At 36.6% G+C, this 20,000-nt stretch overlaps 1 protein-coding gene across 1 annotated transcript in view; it reads right to left on the bottom strand.

Annotated features, from left to right (window-relative positions):
* Positions 1-20,000, bottom strand: part of LOC144974467 (uncharacterized) — a 233,894-nt gene that overhangs the window by 203,959 nt on the left and 9,935 nt on the right. The gene's annotated exons all lie outside the window — the stretch shown is intronic.

Genomic DNA, 20,000 nt, shown 5'->3' with positions numbered 1-20,000 from the left:
CGGCGCATAGTTGAGTCCTTGGAGAAGGCTCTTTTCTCTCACCGTACTCGGGTGTAAAATGAGTACTTGGCCGTTAACAGCGTTGTCTGTGTCCGAAAAAAATTGTAATATCGCCCAACAAGGCGTCTTGTCCCGTCCTACATGTTAATCGTTGCTGTTGGTCCGGGACCCATTGTAAAGCGCTTTGAGCACGTTTAGTGGATATTGCGCTATATAAAAGCTCAATTTAGAATATTTTTTTTAGAATTACCGTTAAAGAACACCAGAATACCTGGGGTTCGATCCCAAGCCGAGAGCGCATGTTGATCATTTGGGATGTTATTTTTTTTTTTTCTTAAATTTTTCTTTCTTGCTTTGTCTGTCTACAGGGGTAGTAGACTGAAACGTCTTGACGCCGCAATTGGATTCAATAGTCTGATGTCACGTCGCCCGCCAACGGCGGCAATCTTGGTTCTAAACAAAGAAAATCATTACATTTTTATTCTTCATGCTGGCTAGAACTTTTCATATGCCTTGTGATCCGAATGTGTAAAAGTCAAAACCTGATCGAATTTTTTTTTTTTTTCCCTCTGGATACGCTTTTATGCTCGCCGGAGAAATATTTCATACGGGCGTCCGCCATTGTTCCGATAGTTTAGAGCCAGTGTTACTAACTTACCATACGTCATTAGGAAGGAAGTGACGTTACGACTGTTGAAGAGTATTATACTTTAAAAACTACAATAAATACCAGAAAGGACCAGAATTATTTTACGACCACTATCACCCATCCCACCACTGACAAGACACCGTCCGAACCGCTTAACCATAATTTACGCCAGTTGAAGTTGACGCCATTGAAAAAAACTTGAGCTTTCATATAGCGCAATATCCACTCAATGTGCTCAAAGCGCTTTACAAGGGGTCCCTGGCCAACAGCAACATTCAACATGTCGGACGAGACATGACGCCTATCAGGCGATATTACAAATTTTTGGGACAGAGACAACGCTGTTAACGGCCTGGTACTCATTTTACACCTGAGTACGATGAGAGAATGTGAGTTAAGAGCCTTCTCCAAGGACTCAACTATGCGCCGATCGCGAGGCTCGAACCCAGGACCTTCCGATCCGAAAGCGAGTGTCATACCACTAGACCACATAGCCGCACATTCTGTATCGTTACTATATTGAAGCGCAGTTACAAATTTCTTTCCCAACAAAAGAGATGAAGTGAGTAGGAAATTGCCAGTAGAAGACAATAAATATAGAATAAAAATTTCATCGCGGGGATCGGGGTTTGAACCCGCGACCTTACTGGTACGACAACTCCGCCTGGCCGGGGAGAGCGTGACTCTACCGTATGAGCTATCGAGAGACTCCTTTATTGGCAAGATACTCCTTTGCACCTGACTACAGTGAAAAAATATCAGTCTTTCCGAAGGAGTCAATTTTGCGCCACCCACCGTGGGACTCGAGCGAGGTAGGAGCCGAGGTCACAAAGATCTCAAAACCCCCACAGAATCACTTTTAACTCTCTCCTTACCGACAATTCTCAAAAACTTTTTCTATAATCTCATACCTACCCAACACATGAATTGAAATTTTAAACTCAAATTTAAACGCACAAAGTGCATGCTATACATAATTTTGTACACCAAAACAAGCTTTACAAAACAGAGTATTAAGTTTGTGTAAAAATAACAACACCTTTTCTTTAAAAATTGTGATTTAAGAAACAATTAGTCAGAAAATGTTGGTTGTATCATAAACGAATATAGGAGGTAAATGCGTTATAAAGCACCGAAGAAGAGTTCCTTTTCAATTTCGGTTCTGTCACGGCAACAAAAGGTAAACATAGTCGAGCTGTTATATAGCGCAATATCCACTAAACGTGCTCAAAGCGCTTTACAAAAACTCTGAGACCCATAGCAACACGTAAAACGATGATGAAAAATGATGTAAAACGAACGAGATATGACGCCTGTTAGGCGATATTACAATTTTTAAAAAGACAGTGACAGAGTAAGTATGGTGAACTCAAGTAAGCGCTGAGCGAGGCTCGATCCCAGGACCTTCCTATCCGAAAGCGAGTGCCATATCACTAGACCAAACAGCCGCACACACAAAAAGGATTTAGTAAGATAATAAAATTCATTGTCTAGTCTCCATATATAAACTTGCTTTTGAGTTAATACGAGTCTAAAATGGAACTAAGAGACGCTTTTAAAGGTGAATCATCGCCAAAGGCGCAATGGTCCATTTGGTGATGGAAAGGGTGACCTTGTCACTACCAAAAGCAATAACAAAAATAAAGGGGAAGGGGGAGGACAAATAAAACTGTAACAATATAGGATTAACTCACTCAACCCTAGAGATATTTGCTACTCTTCAAAATTGGAAAAAAAATTTTCATTAAAAATGAGCATGTACAAAGATAGTTTTGTTCAACTACCATTAACATGTAAAATCCAAAAAAAAAGTATCTTTGATACTACGCCTATAATTTGTCGAAGAAAAATGTAGTAAATAGGCATGGGGTAAAAGTAACCCGGGTAAACTACGGATATAGTCGGTGTCGGGGTTGAATGAGTTTATCGCTTATCACACAAGGGGGAAGCTTTCAATAAATACTCAAAGAGGTCTCTAATTTACAGAAAATGCATCTAGAGGAGTCTACATCAGTTAGATTTGTTTGTTTTAATCCTCTCCTTACCAACTATAGGAAAATCGTCACATTCGTTACGATACAACCAACATTTTTCTTATTCAAATTTCTTTTGTACAACATAAAATTAGAAAGAAAATGAACAGTGTGTTGTAGAGCATATTTTGCTAAAGAATGCTGTTTGTTTTTGGGGGTTTTATGGCGCTTGCAACACATTGAAGATCATATCAGCGGCATTGCTAAAGAAATAAATAATAAAAATAAATAATAAAATTTCCTTTATTCATCCCATAGGGGAAATTTGTCTCTAGGGTCAATTCCAAGGGAAGACTGGAATAACCCAGGCGTCAGCCGCAGTGCAGCGCCGCAAATTGAACTAAGGCGAGATGACTTGCTCAAGGCCACACGGCGTAGCGGCGGGTGATCGAACTCGATACCTTTCGGGTAGGAAGCAAAGACCGTACCGCTGAGCCACGCTGCCCCTATAGGAAAATCGTCACATTCGTTACGATACAACCAACATTTTTCTTATTCAAATGTCTTTTGTACAACATAAAATTAGAAAGAAAATGAACAGTGTGTTGTAGAGCATATTTTTGCTAAAGAAATTACCGTAGATATGTATCGCAAGAATTTACTGCTATTGTTTCTGGGTGATAAAAAAAATATTTTTGTGTTTGTTGGGTGTGAAGTTTTGGGCAAAATCCTGAAAATGGCTGGTAAGGAGAGAGCTAAAATGCACCCAAAAAAAAACCTAATAATTGAGAACAACCGTAATTCACCGCCTCAAATCGTTATTACAATCAGACCAAAGTGTACCTATTAGAAGGTCTGACAACCCAAATATAATATAATTGTAATGGGCCCCTTGTTATGATAGAAATACACCTCAAACTCTACAACAAAGTTATATCAAGCGCATAATACGCTTCAACAGTTGTAACGTCACTTCCCTCGTAATGACGTGTGGTAACTTAGTAACTGGCTCTAAACTATCGGAACAATGGCGGACGCCTTTATGAAATATTTATCCGACGAGCATAAACGCGTATCCAGAGGGAAAAAAAAAAAAAAAACAAAAAAAAAACATTATAAATCTCATCATGTTTTGACTTTTATACATTCTGATCACAAGACATATGAAAAGTTCTAGCCAGCATGAAGAATAAAAAGTATACGATTTTCTTTGTTTAGCTAGAACCACGATGGCTGCCGTTGCTGGGCGACGTGACATCAGACTATTGAATCCAATTGTATTGGGTTATCAGACTTGTCGAATAATAAGTGCAAGTTAGTCAGGATGTTATAGATGCCGACAAAATATATGGGCTATGTGGTCCAGCAGTATGACACTCGCATTCGGATCGGAGGGTCCTGAGTTCGAGCCTCGCTCGCCGCATACGTGAGTCCTCGGAAAAGGCTCTTTACTCACATTCTCTCACCGTACTCAGGTGTAAAATGAGTACTTGGCCGTTAACAGCGTTGTCTCTGTCGGAAAAAAAATGTATTCTCGCCTAACAGGCGTCATGTCTCGTTCTACATGTTACGTGTTGCTGTTGGTCAGGGACCCATTGTAAAGCGCTTTGAGCACATTAAGTTGATAGTGCGCTATATAAAAGCTCAATTTTTGTTTTTTTAAATATATATATACCTTTTTTTTATAAGGTGAGCTTTTTACATAGCGCAATATTCACTACACGTGCTCAAAGCCCTTTACAAGGGGTCTCTGGCCAACATCAACACTTAACATTTAGGACGTGACATGACGCCTGTTAGGCGATATTACAATTAATTTTTTGGACAGATCCAACGCTGTTAATGGCCAGGTACTCATTTTACATCTGAGGACGGTGAGAGAATGCGAGTAAAAACAAGAGGCATTTCCAAGTACGCAACTATGCGCAGAGCGAGGCTTGAAACCAGGACCTTCCGATCCGAAGGTGAGTGTCATACCACCTTAGCACATAATAAATAAATTAAAGATTAAAGAGTCACAATTTAAAAAGTTCATCTTTTTTTTTTAATGTTTTTTTTTTTTAATTATTTTTTCACCTTAGAAAAAAACTTTATTCCATCGCCATAATAAAGTATATAAACTCCACTCAAACCTCAATGTTTATTACTGCAAACTCAACTTTCAGCATCTAAATAACTCCGATATAGTACGGATGCTTTGCGTTTATCTAAAATACTCACAACATCCACCAGGCGGGTATAACGTATCACCACACAAACTATGTCGAGTAACCTTGAACGTTTATAAATAATCAGATTGATAGAAGAATTAAACGAGAACCACTCATAAAAATGGCCGGCTAAAACCAACAACACAGAGCCGAGTGACGTCAATTTCGTTCCTTCTATATACCGCCTTGAGGGGTGTGTCTCAATTATTGTTGACGTTTAGTATCTCAAAGGTATCATGGGATAGATAATATGAAGATTGTAAACTATTCACACTGGACTCATCACGAACTTCGAATTGGCTCTGAACACAGAATAAACAAGCAAATTAAATATAAGTTTGTTTTTTTTTTTTAAACAAAACATTAAGCACGAAAAGTAATCGCCGACAAGAGGGTGATGAGTTCAAGTCTCGAACTCGAAGCCCACCTACCCACGTGTAGAAGAATAAATGTCTCTAATAATATGAGTATAAATCACTGCACGAGTACGAGCCAGCCAGTGAGTGAAGTGAGTGAGTGTGAGTGAGTGAGAATAGCGAACGTTTTTGAACTTGGTACCAATTCATACGACGTTCATAATAAGTAGAGAGAGAGAGAAGAGAGAGAGAGAAGCACGAGAGTGCCTGATGATATGATTTCATCAGTGTCTGCGCTGCCTACCGCCTGACAATGTTGTCTGCTGAGAATGGTTTTGTTTTTTTTCTTTAAGGGCGAGGAGGGGGGGGTGGGGGGTGCAATATTTGCCTGCTGAGCCGCACTCAACGCAGCATCATAAAGTTAGATTTAATCCCTAAAACAAAGCCAGGGTTTAAAACGCTCCACAGGCACGAAGCTTGTAAATACCTGGGATCGGAATCTGGGGACTGAGTCAAAAGCGACCTCTTATCGATGTCAGCTTTTGTTCGGGGAAGGGGGGGGGGGGGGGGGGGGGGGGGGGGGGTGACGAGATGGCCTGCTGATCACTGTGTGAAAAGTGGTCGCCATGACATTGTGATGTGTGACCCAGCCCCTCGGGGTGCAAATATCTAAATATTTTTTAAGATGAGATGAGTGGGGGGGGGGGGGGGGGGATTCCAAATTCATTTTTTTAATAATCTATACATATCCAAAATACATGGTTTTACATGCTTTGTCACTTTAAAATACGAGTCAGAATACGCTTCAACAGTCTTAACGTCACTTCCTTCCTAATGACGCATGGTAACTTTTAGTAACACTGGCTCTAAACTATCGGAACAATGGCGGATGCCCGTATGAAATATTTATCCGGCGAGCATAAAAGCGTTTTCAGAGGGAAATAAAAACATAAATTTGATCATGTTTGACTTTTACACATTCTGATCACAAGTCAATGAAAAGTTCTAGCCAGCATGAAGAATAAAAAGTAATGATTTTCTTTGTTTAGAACCACGATGGCCGCCGATGCCGGGCGGCGTGACATCAGACTATTGAATCCAATTAGTGCAATGATTATATATATAGTTAAGTTCGAAAATGTATCGATTCATGAGCACTATAACCACATTTTAACAAATATTGAATCTAGAATAACCATATCTGGAACAAATATTCATATTTGGCCAAACTTGGGCCTAGAAAAAAACAATTTGTATACCTATCGGTCCGTATAAAAACCCACCTTTTGGCTCTTCGGCAATGTTCGCGGTGTCTATGAGGGATATCATTGTAATTTGTAAACTATTCGATCATTATTATTGTTATTGTTATTATTATTATTATTATTATTATTATTATTATTATTATTATTATTATTATTATTATTATTATTATTATTATTGTTATTATTATTATTATTATTATTATTATTATTATTATTATTATTATTATTATATTATTGTTATTATTATTATTAATATTATTATTATTAATATTATTATTATTATTATTATTATTATTATTATTATTATTATTATTATTATTATTATTATTATTATTATTATTATTATTATTATTATTATTATTATCATTGTTATTATGTATTTTATTATGACCATCACTATTATTACTATTATTATTGTTATTATTATTATTATCATTATTATTATTATTATCATTATTATTATTATTATTATTATTATTATTATTATTATTATTATTATCATTATTATTATTATTATTATTATTATTATTATTATTAGTATTATTATTATTATTATTATTATTATTATTATTATTATTATTATTATTATTATTATTATTATTAGTATTATTATTATTATTAGTATTATTATTATTATTATTATTATTCTTATTATCATCATCATCATCATCAGCATCGTTATATTATATATGCATTGTCCAAAAAATCGCATTTAGTCATTTGAATTTGGTTTACAAAGTTTGAAATAAAAATCACAGTTTCTAAAACCTACACTCCTCGCACTCTTACTCAAACGCAACCCCCCCCCCCCATCACACACACACACACACACACACACACACACACACACACACACACACACGAGCATAATAGTTGGGATATTTTTTAGAGCTATATATAACATTGACAGTAATGGTCTTCTATGTAAAAGGATGAAATGTGATAGTACCAGCAAAGAGATATACGTGCACGGAAAGGGGGTGGGGGTGGGGGGGGGGGGGGGAGGGGGATGTGGATCCAAGAAGAATAACAAATAGAATAATAATATAATATCACATGAGTCGCCTTACAGAACGAGTAAACATTTATTTATATTTTTAATACGGAAGACAATGAGGCTAAATGTGGCGATTTCATTTTGCCCACGTTTCTCTTTCCGTTTTTCATCCGCGTTGACAATCCGTCCAGCAATTTATGTCTTGTTTTCTTATTTTCCCTCAATTTTCCCCAAATTCACGAGCCAATCGACATTTATGTTTTTCTTCTTCTTTTTTTCTTATATTATCTCCGTGGTGGAAATTTCGTAATATCGAAAACTCTATGTGTGACTCATCGTCTCAAAACGGAATCATGTCGGAACGAACCAGATGCTTAAAAGCCGAATTTAATGTTAAACTGGTCAAAATTATAAATCGTTAGCATTAGTTAGCACTCTAAAATATGGTATCCATTCTCCTCAATAAATCGTTATAAACTCAACACAAGTCTGATATTTCTGGCTATAAATTCAATTTTCAACATCTTAACCAATCCGACTTAATACCATTTTGAGGCGAAGGGTCACATTTAAAATGTAAATGTGACCACTGCCTCAATCGGTATTTTGTCAGAAAAGATCTGGATGACGAAAATTAATGATAAATTTGATAAGATTTAAAAGTTTTTAAGGAAATGTAGGTATGTAATCTAATTCTTGATACAACAATCTAATTAAGGAAATGTAGGTATGTAATCTAATTCTTTATACAACAATCTAATTAAGGAAATATAGGTATGTAATCTAATTCTTTATACAACAATCTAATTAAGGAAATGTAGGTATGTAATCTAATTCTTGATACAACAATCTAATTTCTCATCTTTTGATTTTCAATTTTCGGAAATGTGTCTTATCCCCGATAGGTAATAATAAATATGCCCGACTGAGCTTTTTTTATATTTATCTATTTATTTATGTATTTATTTATTCATTAATTAATTCATTTATTATTTGTTAAAATTTAGCAATTTATTTATTTACTTTTTTACATATTCATTCTTATAATATTATATAATATTTATTTATATATTCATTTATTATTCGAGTAAAATCGAATACCGCTTGTATCGAGTTAAACCGCCTAATCAGAAGTGTGGGGGAGGGGGGGTGGGGGGGGGGGGAGAAGTGAAAAACATCTGTAATCGATGTTATTTTTATCAACGGGGCTGCGACGTGGAAAAGAATAATGTGTTGAATTATAAAATAACATGAACCTGTGGCGGAGGGTTCAGTGTTCGAAAACCCAAAAAATCGTATTTTTTTTCGAAAATAAATGAATAAATAAATAGATAAATATTAGATATGATTTTATAATTGTGCGACTATGTTGTATAGTGGTATGGCACTCGCTTTCGGATCGAAAAGTCCTGGGTTCGAGGCTCGAGCTCGGCGCATAGTTGAGTCCTTGGAAAAGGCTCTTTACTCACATTCTCTCACCGTACTCAGGTGTAAAATGAGTACCTGGACGTGAACAGCGTTGTCTTTGTCCGAAAAAAATTGTAATATCGCCTAATAGTAATAGGCGTTATGTCCCGTCCTACATGTTAAATGTTGCTGCTGACCAGGGACCCCTTGTAAAGCACTTTGAGCACATTTAGTGGATATTGCGAAATATAAAAGCTCATTTAAAAAAAAAAAATATAATAAATATGTATACATAAAAGATTAAATGAATAAATTGATAAATTTTAATAAATAATAAATAAATTCAATAGATAGAATGCGCTTGGCCAAGGAGTTCACAACATTGCCATCCGGAAGTATAAAGGACCTACACACAAACTCTGTGTAACCATGAACTTTTATAGTCTGGTTAATACAGTTTAGTGAGAACAACTCACAAACGCGGATGGCAAAAACAATAACAAAGGCCTGAGTGACGTCATCTGCATACTATCTATACTTGAATAAAGCGAGTTGATCGACATATTATCATCACGTTCAATGAACGGACAGCTATGCTTGTCTATAGATAGAATGCGCTTGGCTAAGATGCTCATAACATTGCCATCCGGAAGTATAACGGACCAACACACAAAACTGTGTGTATCCATGAACGTTTATAGTCGGGTTAATACAGTTCAGTGAGAATAACTCACAAACGCGGATGGCAAAAACAATAACAAAGGCCTGAGTGACGTCATCCGCATGCTATCTATAGATAGTATGCGCTTGGCTAAGATGCTCATAACATTGCCATCCGGAAGTATAACGGACCAACACACAAAACTGTGTGTATCCATGAACGTTTATAGTCGGGTTAATACAGTTCAGTGAGAATAACTCACAAACGTGGATGGCCAAAATACAATAACAAAGGCTTGAGTGACGTCATCTTCTAACTATCTATAACATATTTGGCACGGCTTTTCGAAGCTTCTAACTACAGTTGGGTGAATACTTCTCATTAAATTCCCTCTCACAGACTTAAAAGGTTAAGCATACCACCAATACTCAAATTCTATGTTTACCGACTTCGCAATGGATCTTCTAAGTTATTGTTTTGAGAATTTCAATGGGCACGATCTATATTACATTTCCATGTGCTCGAGGTCATTGGTCACATGCAAAGTGTGCTCAAAATGACCCACATAGTGAAAAGTATTCACAGCTTTTGAAATATCTAGAATCACGATTGGTCATTTTGTTCAGAATGACACATGAGTATGTGTACAATTTTCATAAACAAAACAGCGTGTTTACATTTGTTAAGAAGCATCCAATCGTTGGACAGCAACAAATCATGTGATTGATGACTTGGTTGGACGAAAGCATGAATATAGATCGCTCCCATCAAGCCTCGGGTTATACCTTCTAAAAACGTTGAAAGACATCCTCCTCTAATATTTCCATTCACTCTTGTCCATTTGCTCTCAATGTTTTCTTTCAAAGTTTGCCCTAAGGGTTTCTCTATTGTCTTTGCTTCCTTTTTTTTTTTTTTAATTGTTTGTTGGATTGTAGTTGTTTTCTCTCTCTCTCTCTCTCTCTCTCTCTCTCTCTCTCTCTCTCTCTCTCTCTCTCTCTCTCTCTCTCTGTGTGTGTGTGTGTGTGTGTGTGTGTGTGTCTCTCTCTCTCTCTCTCTCTCTCTCTCTCTCTCTCTCTCTCTCTCTCTCTCTCTCTCTCTCTCAGATCAACAAAGGAATAAGTTTAGTGGCGTCAGCAATTCCAAAGTATAAACTGCCCAGGAGGGAAACAACCCAAAAAAATATATGCGGTGTGAAAAGGTGGTGAAATGTCAATGGAGTAGTTAGTACTTTTCCCTCTTTCCACAGGGAAATAAATGGGGACTGAACTATAACAAAGAAAGTATTGGACTGGAACCCTCAGGGCAGAAGATCAAGGGGAAGGCCACGAGGAACATGGAGAAGAATTAAAGAAGCTGATATACAGAGAAGTGGTAAGACCTGGAATGAGATAAAAAAAAAAGTTGGCTCAGGATAGAGAAGGATGGAAACTGTTTGTCTGTGGCCTATACCCAGACCCAGGGTGAAAAAGGCAATGATGATGATGATGACTGGTTGCAGGTTTTGGGTTTTTTGTTTTTTTAGGGGGGGGGGGGGTCTTTTGTATTTTATATAGTCTTGTTTTCACTGCTATCATCAAAAAAAATCTAAGGGGGGGGGGGGGTTGTTTTGTTATTGGATGTTGGTTTTTTTCTGTATTTTTTTTTCTTTGTATTGCAGGTGGGGGTTGGGCTTTTTCTTGTTTTGTTTTTGTTTTTTGGGTTTTCTTTTTGTTGTTCTTTTGTTGTTTTTTTATTTTTTTTTTTTTGTTTGTTTTTGGGTTTTTTGGATTTTTTTTTTTTTTTTTTTTTTTTTTTTTTTTTTTTTTTTTTTTTTTTGGGGGGGGGGGGGGGGGGGGGAGCGGAGGTTGAAAGGGGGACGGTTATCTTAATCTATACCACATTATTTGGGCGAGAGTAAAAATAAAATTCTGTCCAAACTGCAAAACGTCTTTTGTGATCGGATATACCATGCAAATGTTGCTGAGCTGCTTGCTACTCATCTCTCATAATTTGCCTCAAGTTTCTCACGTGAGACGCACTGTCCACTACAAAAGGCAAACACGGAAAGTATACAACATCTGACTTTGTCAATCAAATGGAAGCTGCTATTCTAATCTATTTTATTGTTGTTAACTATGTATTTGCCATCGGATAGCGGGGATGTGGAGGTAGAAAAAAACAAATGATTTGTGTCAAGACATTAAAAAACGAAACGTTTTTATAGGAAAGGTTATCTGTATAAAACAACAACAAAAGTAAAGAAATATTTTTTAATTAAATTAAATATACAGTATATATATATATATATATATATATATATATATATATATATATATATATATATATATATATATAATCCGCTCCATTGTTACATGTCGAGCACTATTCGTACCATATTTGTATCCTACACGATTCAATTATATATATATATATATATATCTGTGTGTGTGTGTGTGTGCGTGTGTGTGTGTGTTTGTGTGTGTGGTTGAGGGGAATTAGCTGGAATCACGTAGTGCTCGACAGTTTCTTGGAGCGAATTATTTATTCTCATCTCATTGTGTTATATCCTCCTTCTACAACATTTCATCCGTGATGAATGAAGATTCCATCACGGGTGAAACAACGTTGTAGGAGGATATAAATATAACAGAATGAGGTGAGAATAAACATTTATATATAATATATGTTGTGTGTGTGTGTGTGTGTGTGTGTGTGTGTGTGTGTGTGTCTGCGTGTCAAGAAAAATAAATTCACATAACGAACGAAAAGGAAAAGAAAACAATATCGGATATGAATAAGAAAGCAAAACACATCTCAGGTAGAAATAGGGGTACATTTCTTCTCCAAAGACAAGAAGAGGACATTAGTTTTCGTCAACAATCCGTTTAAAATCGAATTGAAGTTTTCTATTTAAAGAAAAAAAGAAAGTTTAATTGAAATTTTACACGGACTTGTACATCACCCCGTAGCTTACTTGTCTTGCAGGGCGACTAGAGATTGGAAAAAATTTGAGCGGTTTGGAGATTTAAGTAAAAAAGACTAAAAGAAAAGAAAAAAAAAGAAGAAAAGGAACACCCCCCCCCCCCCCCCTTTCCAAAAAAAAAAAAAAAAAAACCACCCTCTTCAATTTCAATGAAGGAATTTATTTTCATACGAATTTTATTAGAAGAGATTAAGATTGGGTTGGGTTTTTTTATGTTTGTTAAGGTGTTGAGGCAATTGGATGTTTCCTTGTGTTATTGAAATCAGTTCTTCGGTTGTTGTTTCTAAATATATTTGATATTTTTTGAGATCTTGATTCAATGTTGTTGGAAGTGAAATACGAGTAAGTGCTCGCCCTCTGTATTTGGCTCCTTGTTTGAAGTAATCATCCATCGGGGTTTGTGCTGGAATATTTCGACGGAGCACGTTTCCGAACCGTTTCCATCTTTACTTCTTTATACTTGACGTGTATATACATAGGGTTATTAATAATCTAACATATATTGATTCCACTCTTAACGGGTAGATAGTTACTTCCGTTCTCATTCAACAAAAAGAATTTAATATTCAAACACAGTTTTTAAAAAGAATAATCAGATAACGCGAAATCGTACTGGTTGGCAGGTCTGTGTTGTTCACCTGGATTTTTCTCACGGTCTTTTCCCGGCCCACTCTCACCAAAATTTGTAAAATGTTCTCATTTCAGATTACAACAAAGTAGATTCCCCCCCCCCCCCTCCTTTCTTATGGATGTCTGACTGCCATGTTTCTTTTTTTTTCTTTTTTTTTTAAATGAACATGTTTCATATTGGCATATTACAATAGTCTTAATCCAATACGCTCAAACCGATGTATACATATGCATGTGTCTGACACCCTAACTAACGCAATCATGGGTCAAGTATAACATTGTTGTACGTAATGGAAAATATTTTGCGTCATTTTATTTTTTAAATTTGTTGGGAGATTTCCATTACATCAATGAGTCCATAATAAATTCAAAATTTCAAACATGAAAGTATTTTTTAAAATATTAGTATGTTACTCCTTAGGGCAATGACGGCAAAATATAATCTAGCTCTGTATTGCTTGAAAAAATACAGTCAACCAGCAAAAATAATTGAATTTGTTAGCTACCTCCAAGATAGGACGCTGATCGATATCCATTAGATCTAAATTATACCCAGATACCTCTAACCACATCTTGATGTCAGGGGCGTGGAGTGTTGATATACGGGTATGGGGGGGGGGGGGGGGGGGTTAGGTACGGGGAGTATCAGCTCATAACCTCTCTCTGGCCGTGTCTGTCCGGAATTCTGCCAGACAATTTACTTACAAAATGTGTTACAACAACCACCCACCATCCACTTAACCATCTGACACATAAAATATCCTCCCCTCTTCTTCCTTATCTCTATTTTATCTCCAAGATACATAATGTATTGACATTGAAAGCAGACCCCACCTTTGATCGAATCCTTTCATTATATCATGTTTTTCTGAGTTTTATCGATGAGATAGATAGATAGATAGATAGATAGATAGATAGATAGATAGATAGATAGATAGATAGATAGATAGATAGATAGAAAAGGCAGAGAATGTCAATGAAAACAATGGGGGGGGGGGGGGGGGGGGGAAGGGGAGAACAAATCTAGCACAATACCCGTTAACAATGGAGAAGGTGATGGGAGGGGGGGGGGGGGGGGGGGGGGGGAGAGAGAGAGAGAGAGAGGTGATGGGAGGGGGGGGGGGGGGGTATGCTGAACTTGAAACAACAAACGATTGCCATATGCTCCAATTCCTGGAATGGTGTGAACCATCTGAGCACCGTGAACTTTGACTTTTGAACTTTCTCCGAGACAAAGAGAAATAAAGCGGATAGCAGCAGCAGCAGGTCTGGAAGGAGCAAAGAAGAGATTACTCTTTTGACTTCATATGAACGCCTATCCACGGGATGTCATAGACGGGAGAAATGCTTTGCACCACGCTGACAAAACGTTGTTTTTTTAAATATCAGTTTGGCTAGACACGTGTATTCCAAGTCTTTTCTCAATCAAGGTGACATAATCTCACATGTAACGGAAGAAGAAGAAGAAGAAGAAGAAGAAGAAGAAGAAGAAGAAGAAGAAGAAGAAGAAGAAGAAGAAGAAGAAGAAGAAGAAGAAAGAAGAAGAAGAAGAGAGAAGAGAAGAAGAAGAAGAAGAGAAGAAGAAGAAGAAGAAGAAGAAGAAGAAGAAGAAGAAGAAGAAGAAGAAGAGAAGAAGAAGAAGAAGAAGAAGAAGAAGAAGAAGAAGAAGAAGAAGAAGAAGAAGAAGAAGAAGAAGAAGAAGAAGAAGAAGAAGAAGAAGAAGAAGAAGAAGAAGAAGAAGAAGAAGAAGAAGAAGAAGAAGAAGAAGAAGAAGAAGAAGAAGAAGAGAGAAGAAGAAGAAGAAGAAGAAGAAGAAGAAGAAGAAGAAAAGAAGAAGAAGAAAGAAGAAGAAGAAGAAGAAGAAGAAGAAGAAGAAGAAGAAGAAGAGAAAGAAGAAGAAGAAGAAGAAGAAGAAGAAGAAGAAGAGAAGAAGAAGAAGAAGAAGAAGAAGAAGAAGAAGAAGAAGAAGAAGAAGAAGAAGAAGAAGAAGAAGAAGAAGAAGAAGAAGAAGAAGAAGAAGAAGAAGAAGAAGAAGAAGAAGAAGAAGAAGAAGAAGAAGAAGAAGAAGAAGAAGAAGAAGAAGAAGAAGAAGAAGAAGAAGAAGAAGAAGAAGAAGAAGAAGAAGAAGAAGAAGAAGAAGAAGAAGAAGAAGAAGAAGAAGAAGAGAAGAAGAAGAAGAAGAAGAAGAAGAAAGAAGAAGAAGAAGAAGAAGAAGAAGAAGAAGAAGAAGAAGAAGAAGAAGAAGAAGAAGAGAAGAAGAAGAAGAAGAAGAAGAAGAAGAAGAAGAAGAAGAAGAGAGAAGAAGAAGAAGAAGAAGAAAAGAAGAAGAAGAAGAAGAAGAAGAAGAAGAAGAAGAAGAAGAAGAAGAAGAAGAAGAAGAAGAAGAAGAAGAAGAAGAAGAAGAAGAAGAAGAAGAAGAAGAAGAAGACGGGAGAACTGCTTTGATTACACTGACAAAACGTTTTTTTTTTTTTTTTTAATAAAATCAGTTTGGCCAGAATCGTGTATTCCAAGTCTTGCCTTAATCATGGTGACATATTTAATCCCACATGAAAAAAAATGTCGCAAGTCGAACAATTAATTCTTTGAAGAGCAAGCACCACGGTTTTGACAAGTCGGGTGTCGTCGTTTTCTATGTGAAGCAACAGGGTTTTTTTTGGCCAGAATGAAAAGAAGTGCTTTGTGTGATTGTGTGATTTACGGCCGTCCGTTTGGTAAAACTATGATTTATTTCTTTTTAATTGAGCTTTATATAGCGCAATATCCACTAAATGTGCTCAAAGCGCTTTACAAGGAGTCCCTGGTCAACAGTAACATTTAACGTGTAGGACGGGACATGACGCCTATTAGGCGATATTACAATTTTTCGGACAAAGACAACGCTGTTAACGGCCAGGTACTCATTTTACACCCGAGTACGGTGAGAGAATGTGAGTAAAAAGCCTTTTCCAAGGACTCAACTATGCGCCGAGCGCGAGGCTCGAACCCAGGACCTTCCGATCCGAAAGCGAGTGTCATATCACTAGACCACATAGCCCCACTGATATACACAACGTCGGTACCAGAGGGAATGGTGGAGGCTGGATCAGTCGGTTTGTGACCCAGTCAGACAAATTACTCACCAGCTGAGGCTGGAAAGAGATTTTTTTTTTTTTTAAAGTAACGTAATCAACGCACAAACCGAGGTTTACCGCTTATAGATAGATAGTATGAAGCTGTCGCCATTCACAGGTTTTTGTTATTGTTTTTGCCATCCGCGTTTATGAGACATTCCCACTAAACTGTATTAAGCAGATTATAAACGTTCAAGGTTACACATATCTAGTTTTGTGTGTTGGTCCCTTATACTTCCGGATGTCAATGTTGTGAGCTTCTTAGCCAAGCGCATACTATCGATAGACACTCGGGTTTTCGTTATTGTCTTCTTTTTTTTTCTTTTTTTTTTTTTTGCCATCCGTGTTTATGAGTAATTCTCACCAAACTGGTTTAACCAGACTATAAACGTTCATGGTTACACATATCTAGTTTTGTGTGTTGGTCCGTTATACTTCCGGATGGCAACGTTGTGAGCTTGCTTAGCGAAGCGCATACAATCTATATCTATCTGGTAATGACATAGATGTGGTGAGAATAACTGTCTACTTCAGCTGGCAACAAAAAAAAAAAAGAAAAGAAAGAAATAATAATAAATAAAGAGGGACGACACACAACAATGTGAAGCCCTTCGTATTCCATCCAATTACACCAGTAACCGGGAACAAGACACAGACAAGTAATCATTATTCTGGGGGGAAAAGGAAAAGAACAAACAAACAAAAGAGGAGAGAGAGGGGGGGGGAGAAGATGAAAAAAAAATAAAGAAAGAGAGAGAGAGAGAGAGAGAGAGAGAGAGAGAGAGAGAGAGAGAGAGAGAGAGAGAGAGAGGGGGGGGGGTAGGAAAGACACGAAAGACGGAAAGAGAAGAAGAAGAAGAAGATGAATAAGAAGAAGAAGAAGAAGAAGAAGAAGAAGAAGAAGAAGAAGAAGAAGAAGAAGAAGAAGAAGAAGAAGAAGAAGAAGGAAGAAGAAGAAGAAGAAGAAGAAGAAAAGAAGAAGAAGAAGAAGAAGAAGAAGAAGAAGAAGAAGAAGAAGAAGAAGAAGAAGAGAAGAAGAAGAAGAAGAAGAAGAGAAGAAGAAGAAGAAGAAGAAGAAGAAGAAGAAGAAGAAGAAGAAGAAGAAGAAGAAGAAGAAGAAGAAGAAGAAGAAGAAGAAGAAGAAGAAGAAGAAGGAGGAGGAGGAGGAGGAGGAGGAGGAAGAGCAGGCGGAGGAGGAGGGTGAAGAGGAGGAGCGTCCTATCCAAAGGGTAGCAAGCAATTGTTATTGCACAGTTTCACGCTATAGCAACCTATACAACTTCCTGCTTCATAGGATTATCTACTTTAATGACAAGCCAGCCATCCCGCATTATAAAACGGATTTGAAAAAGTCATGACGTGAGGCCGTATCTTACTTATTAGACACTAGCAAACCCCCGACATGACATTTCAGATGTAAACATGAACCTTACGGTCTAAAAAATAATAACAATAAGAGCAGAGTAACGTCAACTTCATGTATTTTCTTCTTTGTAAACAACCGGCCAGAATTGGATTCAATAGTCTGATGTCACGTCGCCCAGCAAAGGAGGCCATCGTGGTTCTAAACAAAGAAAATTGATACTTTTTATTCTTCATGCTGGCTAGAACTTTTCATATGTCATGTGATCAGAATGTATAAAAGTCAAAACATGATCAGATTTGTAATGTTTTATTTCTTTCTCTGGATACCCTAGTATGCTCTCGGAGAAATATTTCATAAGGGCGTCCGCCATTGTTCCGATAGTTAGAGCCAGTCACTACGTCACCATGCGTCATTACGAGGGAAGTGACGACATGACTGTTGAAGTGTATTTTCATAGCAGACAGAGGTCCGGTTTACCCTGCAGTCGACACACACACCTACACAGACAGACAGACAGACACACTTGGTCCTTCTTTTATTAATATAGATTATGCATTTTAATATCGTTCATTTCTTTTTTATGTTTAGTCATACCATAACGTTTGAATGAACCTGGGCCTTGGAGAGAGAGAAGAGAGAGACAGGGAGAGAGAGAGAGAGAGAGAGAGAGAGAGGTTGTTCTTTTTTTTAAAACTTTGAGATAGAAAATGTGTCCTTTAAAATGTCAATTTAATGAAGAAATACTCTGGTAAAACAGGAGAAAGAAACGTGAAAACCCCGTAAAAAAAATAACATTGTAAATTGAAGAGCTTCCAAATTAAAACACAAAAAAAAAACAAATTGAACAAAATGAAATAACCAGCTTGCACTGACAAAATTCTCCATTGATTGTCATTATCTTGTGATCCCCTTAAGGCTTCAGGATATCCCATTCAGAATTGTCAGCGAGACGAATACACGGTAATCTTTGGTAATTACATTGGATGTAAAGACCCCAATAGAATATATTGTACGCCCCAATATTATATTGACAACAAACATTTACAACAGAGGTTCTTTCTGCTTGTATTTCATATCAATAAATGTGATTGCTACATAATATTTACGACAATTTAAAAAAAAATAGAATTGTACGCCCCAATATATTGACAACAAACATTTACAACAGAGGTTCTTTCTGCTTGTATTTCATATCAATAAATGTGATTGCTACATAATATTTACGACAATTTAAAAAAAAAATAGAATTGTACGCCCCAATATATTGACAACAAACATTTACAACAGAGGTTCTTTCTGTTTGTATTTCATGTCAATAAATGTGACTGCTACATAATATTTACGACAATTTAAAAAAAATAGAATTGTACGCCCCAATATATTGACAACAAACATTTACAACAGAGGTTCTTTCTGCTTGTATTTCATATCAATAAATGTGATTGCTACATAATATTTACGACAATTTAAAAAAAAATAGAATTGTACGCCCCAATATATTGACAACAAACATTTACAACAGAGGTTCTTTCTGCTTGTATTTCATATCAATAAATGTGATTGCTACATAATATTTACGACAATTTAAAAAAAAATAGAATTGTACGCCCCAATATATTGACAACAAACATTTACAACAGAGGTTCTTTCTGTTTGTATTTCATGTCAATAAATGTGATTGCTACATAATATTTACGACAATTTAAAAAAAAAATAGAATTGTACGCCCAATATATTGACAACAAACATTTACAACAGAGGTTCTTTCTGTTTGTATTTCATGTCAATAAATGTGACTGCTACATAATATTTATTTACGACGAATTAAAAATAACAACAACATCAAAACAACGCATTGTGGATCGGAAGATTAGACGGCGGTGCACTCCTCGACTAACAGGCAAATGGGCCGAGTTCGAACGTAGCCTTCGTAAAGTTATGGCCTGATACTGACCAAAAAATGATGTCAAAATGCCAGTCTTTTGCCACAAAAGACAACAAATCGTGAGTTGTATTCAACAGTTCAACAAATGAAATAACTTGTTAACATGAGCTCTACTTACGACAACTCATTAAGCGATGCAAAAACCAAATAATGACGTCAAACTGCCAGTCCTTTTGGATTTCAGTATCAGGCTATAATATAACGATGGCTACGGTTCGAATCTGTTTATCTCAACAAAGCCATTAATCTCTCGGCGCCAAGGAAAAAAGATAGAACCTGGACATTTTTCCATTCTCTATTGTTGTAGCAGGAAAAGCACATAGAGACATGCCAAAAGCATCAAACAAAAATATCGGCCGTACTCTGGAAAGATAGATACGTATTTAAAAATTTGGCCAGCAAACTCGTCCTTCAAACATCGATCGATTTAATTTACCCTCATCTTGGCGAAAACTCTCAATCCTGA

Source organism: Berghia stephanieae, chromosome 6 (genome assembly GCF_034508935.2).
Source record: "Berghia stephanieae isolate SIO BIC M18660-M18661 chromosome 6, UCSD_Bste_1.3, whole genome shotgun sequence".
Lineage (NCBI taxonomy): Eukaryota > Metazoa > Mollusca > Gastropoda > Nudibranchia > Aeolidiidae > Berghia > Berghia stephanieae.
The sequence above is the reverse complement of the archived record's forward strand: the minus strand, read 5'-3'. Positions and strand labels throughout refer to the sequence as shown.